Source organism: Sander vitreus, chromosome 9 (assembly GCF_031162955.1).
Source record: "Sander vitreus isolate 19-12246 chromosome 9, sanVit1, whole genome shotgun sequence".
Lineage (NCBI taxonomy): Eukaryota > Metazoa > Chordata > Actinopteri > Perciformes > Percidae > Sander > Sander vitreus.
The window spans coordinates 2,069,393-2,081,038 of NC_135863.1; positions in this window are offsets into that span (position 1 = coordinate 2,069,393).

Below are 11,646 nucleotides of genomic sequence, written 5' to 3' on the forward strand. Positions count from 1 at the left end.
AACTTCATTTTATACAATATGTACTATGGGGTCCCTGCTCCGTCTCTCTTTCAGATAAGGGGTTCCTTGGCTTAAAAAACATTGTAGACCCATGCACTAAAGCTTTACCCTGTTGCACACTTCATAGGCATACAGTCACATTCATAACCTTGCTGAAATGAGAAACGTACAACAAAACGCTGATTTGTCGGCTTTGAAGTAGGCTTCGGTGTCACGCCAACCTCATCTTGATCAGTCCAGCGTTGCATGCACTACAGCTTCACGTGATGGGAATACACACCAAGGGTGATTACATTAAAGTGTACATCCTTTTAGCCCTCACTCTTTCCGTCTCATCCTTTTTTTATTCATTTTTTTTTTTCAAACGATGCCTCAGTGGATATTTGTCTTCATTGCGGATGCTTTTGATCCTGCTGTCCACCGTGTTTCCCCCTCCGTCTTGCTGTGATCAGCTCTGCGAATGACCTCTACACTAGTTTGGAGTGCTGCGCTGTGCTCTGCTCACTGATGACTTTGGTTCTTTTTTAATACACCCGAGGGCACAGTCGGCTTCAGCGAGCCGAGCAGCCTTGTCTTCATATACGGCCCTGCAACTCAACAAAGAAGCATTCCTTTTAATAATCTGACAGGCTCAGCATTTTCAAACATATTCATCACTATGCAAAAAAAGTCCAGATTCTGCATGTGTGTGTTTACATAAAGGGGAGAGTTGTGCTTGTCTGAGCAGTATAGTTGAACTTCTCCTGGGTTTGTTGAAAGAAGATAATGTCTGCATAATAAAACACAGAGCCCAAAGCGGCGGACCTTTTTCCACATCAAAGTCAACATAACATTTCGAATCTCGCTAGTTTGGAGAAAAATATGCTTTTTTTTTTATTGAATGTGCAGACAGTCTGGAGTTTCTCTATGCCGTCCCCTGATACGGTGACACACACAGCTTGTTGTAGATTAAATCATTCAAATTGTACTTAGCTATGAATGAACAGAATAAACAAACAAAACTTAAAATTAAAAGACACTAAAGTAGTTCACTATGAAAAGAGAAGATGCAAGAATGAGCAAAATAAATAAATACTCTTGTCCGAAAGGGAGTAGGAGGAAGTCAAATGCTTTTCGGGTCCTATACCCTTTAATGAGGCTACAAAATAACCCTTATCAAAGTGTTTTTAATCTATCTCTTCTCAATATGCAACCATGCAGCCTTGTAACAGAAAACATTGTCAAAATCCCAAAACATTTGCAGATCAATCAATTGATCCAGATACTATTCCATCATTTCCTAGTGAAATCATTTATGTTTGTACCATCCTTGAGCAACGTTCCATCCAGTATATTTATATATATATATATATATATATATATATATATATATATATATATAGATCAGAACAAAACTGAAGCAAGTAATACAAAATACAAACAACATCATACAAAAAAAACATTAAAATAAGAGTAAAACAAAGAAAAGGGACTCTTAAAATATCAAGAATAAAGAATAAGATAGCAGACAACAAACGCACAGCAACGACAATGGAATTGATCTACCTGAAAACATAAATACATAAATACATACGCTGTGAAAAGTGCTTAGTTGTATCAACTTAAAATTACAAATTATTTTGAGTTTTACTTTCTGGATTGTGCTGCCAACTTAATAATAGTTGAGGGTACTAAAATAATTTGTCCCTCCAACTCATTACGAAGTTCGTATAACAACTGATATCAACGGGCAACTTGCAATAATAATAATAGTCAGAACAACGCAATGTTTCAAGTCCAAAATATATTTTTTTGTTGACACAACATGAAATAGCATGTATTGCTGACAAAAAATGAAAACCTTTTTTTACAGTGTACACACGGACGCACACAGTTTGATGAATACATTACTGGCAGCGTCCAGGCCATGAATGACTTTGAAATCACTTATTGATTTATAGTCATTTGGAGACCATCGCACCAATACATGAGGAAATAAAAGCATGTTTAGCTTGTTTTCCCCTAAATAGACTGACATGTTTTCCATACATGACAGAATGGATGATGCTGGCCAAAATGTTGTATTGCTGGTCAAAGTGCAAAATTCATAAATTAAAACAAAGAAAAGGACCGGAGTGCTTGGAAGATTAAACAAGAGAGCTGTCTGAATTTCATTTTAGATCTGAGAAAAGCATAAATCGACCGGGGTTTAAAATGGATATCTGGTCAAGGATATAGACTAGAGCAGATATGTCAAACTCGAGGCCCGCGGGCCGAACCCGGCCCCTCGCAAATAGACAAATAAATTGTATGATGGCTAAGGAACGTTTTTGCTGACTTTTTTTATGGCTTTGTGTGAACCAAACTGTAAGTGAGAAGGTTATATAAGACACAACATAATAAGGTCAAAAATGTTTGAATTTTTCAATGAAATAAAAGCATGTCAATAAACCATTCATGTCTGGCCCTTGATGGGATTCTCATTTTCCAGTGCGGCCCCTTAGTGAAACTGAGTTTGATGCATCGGTATTAGAGGGTAGGGAACAAAGGATCCATGCTATCGTTGTATGGTTTGGAGGACTGGTTGGCTGAGGGCTACACCCTGAAGAAAACTAAACTACAAACTAAAAACAGAAGTGTTCAGAGTGCCACAAAATAGTGAATCAATGTCAGAACAGATTATCTTAATGACTGGAGAGGTGTCCGCTGAAGCCATAAACAAATCAGAAAATCAATAAAAGCTATGGATATGACCATATAGGCCTATATATCAAGATACACACATATACATTCATAAATGACAAAGATTGTTCCGATGCATCTGTTAATGTCATGCAGAGGGAGACAAACTGGCAGACGTTGAAAAACTACACTCATATAACACTAATAATACCTCTGCTGATCACTACAAATATGAAATACTGCTCTGCAATACGCTGTGTGTCCTTGTTATCCATTTCAGATCTGAACACATTCATCTTGGCTGTGTGCAGTCAGGAAGCTTCTCACAGGAAAGGGAACAAATGTTATCAGTCCTGATGGACTGGAAGTCAGGGTGACGTCTTTCTGCTGGTGTCAACACAGATTCTGATAAATCCACCCAGATTTACAAGAGACATTGTGCTGTTCAGGTAAACGTCACAAAGTCACAAAGCAACTTTCTCATTCTGTTTTATAAAGGCAATTGCTTGCAATGCTACCAATTCCATGGTAACAAATTGACATATGTCAGCCTGTTCTCATGAACAACGTTCGAAAAGCTACGAAAAGATAGGCACTGTAATTCGAATGATTTCCACGTTTGTTTGTTTTTTTGCAGGGCGCACCACATTGACTGCTGCTGTTTAAGAACGCAGCTGGCCACATAGAGAGGAGTTTGGGGTGGATGGGTGGGCGTTAACACACAGGACTTAGAAGCCAGGGAGAGGAGTTCGCATCCTGGGGAAAACAAAAGACTTTCACCAGGAAATGTGTGCTCCTTGGGAGTGTTTTAATACAAACCACACGATTTTTCCTAAACTTAACTAGTCGTTTCGGTGCCTAAACTTCACATTCGTTGCCACATTACGCTCACTTTTTCTTAGGGTTGGGCATCGAGAACTGATTCCTACTTGGAATCGTTTCCAAATTCCAGTGGAATCGTTTCTTTATCTATCAAAAGTACTCGCGTAGCTATAGCGATAGCGATCAAGATTAACGTAAAAATTGGCTGGAATTCTCCTTTAAGCGGCGCTTTAGTGTGGCTTTATTTTACGTTGAAAAAAACTGCAACCCACCGTTAAATAAAAAAAAAAACGTTCCTCTTATTTGTGAAATAAGCATGTGACCCGTTTCAACTCCACCCCTCAAAGAATCGGAATCGAAAGGAAGAATCGCATTTGGAATCAGAATCGTTAAAATCCAAACGATGCCCAACCCTAAACTTAGCTCGCGGTGCTCTGTACCCGGCTCACAGTCACCTATTCTCGGATAACTGAACCACCTACTATCGCTGATCCAACGGAGCACCAAGCAGAGCACCGTAGCCGGCGTCGCAGAGCCCTGTAGGGGCTAAACACATCTACTAACCGCCGCTGATACAACCGAGCTGTGACCGGGGTCTTAAACTGGAGCGCCTTAACACTAGAACAGAAATTTATATGTGTAATAACTTTACTGAATAAAAAATACAATCCTGCTGCTGCCTGACTTTTCCTAAAATAGTCTATATTTTCATTTAAAATAGTTTTTATACATATTACACAAAAGGCAAAGAAAATACAATCACTTGTACCTATTTCGGCCACACACGGTCATATGGACCGCTCGGACTTTCGCGGTAATCTTTCTCCCAGTTGAAGATGCATATTGGTTGCTTAGTAACTATCATCGTCTCTATCACAGAAATGTCACAAGCTGTCTTGAGATAAGTGTGGGCATCACCGATGGGCCGAAGGCAAAGCCAGACTCGGTAACGTAGGCTACTACAATAAATACGGCGTGGATGGACTCTGTTCTGAATCAGAAGGCAAGCGCCGGGCGCTCGCTCTGTGAGAGGCGCGGAACACGTAGATGGCCGGTGGCTGTTTACATGTTCATATAACTTTATATATCCTACAACTGGCTGGAATCATTACACACATTCTCTCCAAGGAGTGAACCAGCAGTAAAATTTCCCGGACGAAGTTCATGCAGCAACTGGCAGAGGAACCGAGAGCGGAGTTTATGGAGGAAAAAATGGCAGCGGCACACGGTCCGAGCAGCGCTACGCACCGCAGCAGACGCAAAAACGGAGGCAGTGTATATATATATATAGTATATATATATATAGATATATACTATATATATATATCACAATTAGGTATTTATCATGAGAGATTATAGAGTTTGGAATCTGGCGGTCAAAATGACTCACTGCCGCTCTGTAGCACGGAGCTCTGTAGCCGATGTCACGTGACCAGCCAGTTTTCGTTCGACATCATACGTTTTAGTGTGCAGAACTTTTCGCATGATATCATACGAACTCGCTCATGAGAATGCGTCGCATATGTTGATATAATAACATATTATGGCATTATAACAGTACACGGTTTGTCATTTTGATTTGACCTGTTTTACAAATACCACCTTAATTGTTTGGAATAGGCCAACATTAAAAACTGGAATAAATAGAGTAATTCATTATGCAAAAAAGTAAAATTTAAAAATATATATGAATAAATAAATGACAATGCTTTGGGGTTTCATTTTTTTTCTTCTTCTGCCTCTTTCCTTTTAATAACCCATTTGCATTTAAATGGTCACACATGAATTAAAGCTTTTTATGGACATCTCTATTCTGCTCTAAGTCCACTTTTAATCAATTCAGATACATAGAAAAGTTCCTCTTCTCCCATGAGAAGAAAGGCTTTTACTGCTCCCCCCCTCCACCCTGCGAGAATAACGACTTTCATAGCCATATGCTCGTTCAATTACTTATCAGCATTAGTGCTCATAAATTGTCATTAAAGCAAACATGCGGGGCCCAATACAGTTGTCTTTACAGGGGTTTGTGTGGCTTACGTCTCTAGAGTGTGAAATTAATTAATTAATTAAGAGTGGATGAGGGTGATCTTTGGGTATTATTTAAAATTTGTATGTCATCTGCGCCTGTGGGACTGTGATCTATACATCTATCATAGAGGGCATATCACTCCCTGACTGTCATGGGAAGTAGTCACAAAGAGGGCAGCTGGCCAGTGTTAAATCTGCATAATTTAGCACTGGAAAAGGTTAACTGCGTCTCATGTGCAGCTTCAAACATGTCTCCCAGAGTAGTTTATATTTTTTCATGTTCTCCTTTATACTTCAGCCAAGAATGCAGCGACAGCTGAGACATGTGACGGGAGTGAAGTTGACACGTGAATGAGGAAGATTAAGAAATGAAAAAGTCTCAAAAGAAGTTGGTTGCATGATGAAGCCCCAATGATAAATAACCCTAATGAGGAATAATAATCATAAATCATGTCCGTCTGTTGTCGTGCTCAGAGAGAAGCTGCCTGGGGGACCGCAGCTGATGTATCCGTCACAATAAACAGAGATGAGTTTACCCATAATGGGCCCATGAGACGTGGCTTTTAGTGAGAAACCACTGATCGATCCCCCACCGGCTGCAGGTTTTCTGTTAATTTCCTACGTTGTGTACCACGTGCGTACTGCAGTCACTGATTTGCAACCTTAATATTGGTACTTTGAGGGAAATGCATTTGCCTCCCTAAAGCTCCATTTACGTCTTTACCGCAGAACCACAGCTGCACAAACATGTCTTTACCGTGCTGTGCTGTGTGGAAACAACTCTCACGGCTGATATGTGACATCTGCCAAATGTCAGCGTCACATGTAGAAAGCATTCAGGGAACACAGACGCCTGACTGCAGAAAAAATCTAAATGTGTTATACAGAAACATGTTTGGAAGTGTTTGGCCAGCGGCATGGCTTTGTGCAGAGCAACGTCGATGGCAAACCATTTTGGTTCAGACTAAAATATTTCAACCACTATAAGAATGACTGCCGTGACATTTTGCACAGACATTCATGGTGCCCAGAGGATAAATCCCTCTGACTTTGGTCATACCATACGACACGATACGACACAATACGATAGAACTTTATTGTCAGCCAGGGCGTAAATTCTTTTTGCATCCCTGGGTAGCTCATATAAGAAAGAGGACATAGACATACATACAGACATACATAAGATGAATAACACCAAAAGACATACATGAAACATTACCACAAATGACATAAACACACAAGTAAGGAAACAAAGCATACATGTATGTCATCCCCTGACTTTTTATCTAGCGCCATCATGAGGTTGACATTTGTAAAACTATTGAAAGGATTAATGTAAAGTTTGCTACAGATGTTGATCTCTAGAAGATACGTTTTGTTGTCGATCCCTTGAATGTTCATCGAGCAACATCATGGAGGTTAAAAATAGTTTTTTTAATTTGGGAGCTGAAAATGTCTTACCAATTCTACATCAAACTAAATTGATTGTACTGACTAAGTCCTAAACGAAGTCTAGTACTGGTTGCTAATACGGCGGATTAGGTTTAGACGTGCGGCCAGTACGCTCGAACACAGCAAACGGAGAGTTCAATGTTACAATTATCTCGCACCGTTTATTTACCTCCACATATCATACAGCGGCAATAACTTTGACTCATAATACATGTAACCAAAACGACAAACCGAATTGCTCACCCCGAAGGCAAGGCACAAAGGCACAGTCGAAAACTGTTTGCTTCCCAAATCAGCAACACCTGTGTCTGGGTTTCCTCTAGGGTCACCAATAGGAAACAGCGTCTCTCGGATGAAAACGCCTCTTTAGTGACCCCGCTCCATCCCCCCACTATACAGTGCATGTATGAGCGTTCGATAGCATAGTGGCGGTCCACCACGGTAAAATTTCCAGCGCCACGGTATCAGAAATAGGGCAGACTCACAACAGGGTTTCCGCTATGTACACCGCGCACCACCGCTCCTTCAGCTGTTTATGAAAAGTGATAAAGTCGTAGAGCCGTCTGCTCCACTGAACTCAAGCGAACTGTCATCCGCACTCTCTCCCCCTAGGGTGAGCAGAGCAACTGGAACAGTGACAGGACGTCATCACTCGCGAAGTCTTGGCAACCAAATAAACAACAGAGCGAGTACTACTTCACTCAATAAGTGATAAACAGCGACGAAAGCCGCGACATGAAATCCACACTCACGCCCGTGAAATATGACAGCTACAGTTTATTGGAAAATAGTGTTGGGCACACTGACTCTGATGAATTTACTGTTTATCAGACCCCAGATGAGACAGGAAGCTAATGTTAGCCACGCTGCTGTGACGGTCCCTCGGCCTCTGACTCGCCGCTGCCGTTTTCCAGGTTAGTGGGGGTGCATACTGCTCAAAACCAACATGAAAAATGTAGCTAGTAATGTTCACTCAGCGTTTTATTTTGTTGTTAAACTGTGTGTAAAATGAGCGGTGACGTTAAATCACCCTACGGTACCGTCTATTTTCTGGATGGTTTCAAGGTAACGGTCGGTAGCTTACATTAGCAGATAAGCCCATACTCCGTCCAACACCGCCCCCCCTCCCCGCCACCGCTGAAAAAAAATTCTAGAGGAAACACTGGAAAAGCAAACATTTTTGGACTACTTTTTTTTTTAAAGGGCGTGTGCCCGTGAGCACCCACGGAGGAAAACATAAATCGGCGCCTATGCCTAAGGCCTTTTTGCCCATGTGGATGGAGGCTCCTCATCTCTGATCAGTGAGCCCTTTGTCTTGAGAACAAACTAACTGAAAAACACAACCCCTGACCTGAGGGGGAGGGCCAATTATGAAAACAGAAAGCAGCTACCCATCGGTGTGCATATTACAAACTAACCTTTGTTTTGTGTATCATTCTCGTTATATCATGGGATCACGCAAGAACCACGGAATCACATCACACAAGAATCCATCTGGTCAGGCTTGAAGTAATGCCTTTGTGTCTGAACTACCGGCTTACTGAACCAATCAGCGACCCCGTGAGGTTCCGTAGCCCCTAACTACTGGCAGCTACGGGCGTGGGTTAGGTGTGTCTAGTCTCGCATTGCCAGACCTTCCTCCACAGCGCTGCAGAGTAGGGTTGAGTAGGGTAAAGTTGTTTTAGTCGTGCAACAGAAAACTCAGATTGGACAGATAGTCTAGCTAGCTGTCTGGATTTACCCTGCAGAGATCTGAGGAGCAGAATGTCCACCGGAGTTTAGAATGCCAACACAAAGAAAGCGGAAAGTGACGGACAGCCGGCCGAAAAAGACAATCCCAGAAGTGGAACATTGTGGATATAGACTATAATGCCAGAAACAGGAGTCACAAGGGAAAACGTATAAAGGGTTGTGTAAAGGACTGCATAGCGGGGCTATCTTCCAAACAACTAACACGTCTTTTTAATTTCATGGCCAAACTTTTCTCCAAATGTCATGGAAATCTGTTAAGTAGTTTAGTCAAAGGGTAATTACCATTTCTTTTTCAACCTGGACCCTATTTTACTATTTTTTTGTGTGTAAGTGACTGATAGGAACAACAATCTTTGAAATTGGTCCAGTATTAGGCGTGAACGCTGTAACTGGCAGCCACAGACTGGGCTGCACCCTATATTGTAAATGTTCAGCGTCAGTTTGGTCCACTAAAAGTGCTTTATTTTGTCACTGAAAGGTTTAGGTTATTATTCTAACATTATGGAAAGGATCCCTACAGAGATAGACCTTTTTAAAACCTCTTTGAGACCTTTCTGTTTAACCAGAAACAGCTGTGAGGTCGCTAACACTAAACCCACCAGACTCCATTTAAAAAAAACAATACTTTTAGTGTGTATAAAGCCAACATATTTTCACATGTAAATCGGTAAACTATCTGTTGATTTCAACCAAAACTAGAGTTGTGATGGTTAGAAAAGTGGAAAGATGACCCAAAATGGCTTTTCACAGTTTTATTTTGTTTCTGTCGACTTTGAATGAAGTGTATTTTACGATGCTAAAATGACTGTTTATTTACATGGAGTCTGGTAGGTTTAGTGAACGCAATTTTGCAGATGTTTTTATGTTTAAAAAAAGGATCTTACTCTTTAACAGAAAGGTAGACCTCTTTAGAAATCCTTTCCCTTATGTTGTCAGACACTTAGAGTATTAATCTGAGCCTGTCAGTAGCAAAACAAGCTCTTTTGTGAAGGTAAATACAAGCTGCACAATGGCCCTATTAACTTACATTGTAGCTTGTTTCGCGCTGCCGACTGCAGCAATCTCGTTTAATACTGGACAAATGTCAAAGATTGTTGTTCACATCAGTCACTTCGACACAAAAACATGGGACAACAGGGTCCAGGTTGAAAAAAACTGTAGTTACCCTTTAACATATCCAGGTAAATATTATTCCAGACCTTTGAATCACTGCCCACATCTCAGATTTGTTGAGTAATTCAATAAATGAATGAAGTGAAACAAAACGGCAGTTTAGGTTGATTAAGAGGCTCAGTAACTAAAAGACAAACCACCATAAACAGAATAATTTACAGCATAAATGTGCAAACAGCCTGAAATGGGGGTGGGGAGTTTGGGAATGATACTTCCTGGAAACAAGAAATAAAGAATCACAAGTGTTTGGTATACTGTTGTGATGTTGTGAGCTATTATGTACATTAACTTACTGTGACATGCTCTTGAATGTGATGCTGCACCTTAAATAGCAAATCATCTTAATGAATGGCAGCCACCCTAATGAAAAGAATGTGAACAGTGTTGATGTACTTGAGAGATAATGATGACTGATGCGAGGCTCCTTAGTGTTCAATTACGGGACATCATCAGAAAGGGAGGAAACATGCATGGTAATACTTATCATATTAGACAGAGACCTCTGAAACTCTATGGCAACCGTAACCACACAGAAAGCTCAATTCTTTAGAGAAGCAACATGTAAACAGAAGAGACCAATGAGCCTCTCTCTAAAAAGGCACAAAAGTCAAGCTTTAGATGAGGCTATAATCAGGAGGCAGCCATCTGTCTCCAACCGGATATGCTCATTAAACCCTGCTTACAAGAGACGCTCAAGGCCAGCGCTGGAAGAAGTATTCAGATCCTTTACCTACGTAAAAGTACTAATACCACACTGTAAAAATACTCCGTCACAAGTAGGGATGCACTGAATCCAGATTTTTGGGGTTCGGCCGAATACCGAATCCACTGGCTAAGATTCTGCCGAATCTGAAACCTAATACCAAACCTACTCTCGTTCTCAGTCCATTAACACAGTAAACACATTAATGAAGTAAACAACGTCCACAGCAGTGTATTGTTCATTTGTTAGGGTCCTTGCCACCACGAGACAAATCGGCGTTGCAAATTGAACATGTAGCTGGACTTGAATGGCCTTCTTTTGACTGAAAGTACTGCCAAACAACACTTTTTCTGCTAACAAGTTCCATTTCCACTTCCTCACAGCCTACTGCATTGAACGCTCCACCTACGTAAACACCTTCCGGTAATCAACGGCGGCGTCATTACATCGACCAGCGTAGTGCAAGCGTAGGGTTCGATGGAAAAAATTTCTACGGTTCTGCAGAAACTGAACCCCATCAAAAAGCCCAATATTCGGCCGAATCCGAAGCCGAATCCTGGATTCAGTGCATCCCTAAAAAGTACTAATACCACACTGTAAAAATTCTCCGTTACAAGTAAAAGTCTTGCATTTAAAATGTTACTTTAGCTAAAGTATGTAAGTATCCTCAGAAAATGTAGCCTACTTGAAGTATTAAAAGTAAAAGTACTCAATGCAGAAAAATCCTCACATTTTAGAAACTGGAAACGATCCAAACTGTTCTGTTTGGCTCGTCTAGTCATTTCAGCTGGACTTGTAGGCCGTTATATTGTTGGGTAGTTTAATTTATGATAAAACATCGTATTTTATTAACTACATGTGTTTTGTGTCGAAAACTCCTAATTTGTAAAGTAACTAGTAACTTAAACTGTCAGATTAATGTAGTGTAGAGTAAAAAGTACAATGTTTCTCTCTGAGATGTGGTTAAGTAGAAATAGAAAGGTAGACTGGGTAAACCCAGCCCGATCTGCCGGCGGTTTGATTTCTCCCTGCAGCTCAGGCTGGAAACATGTACG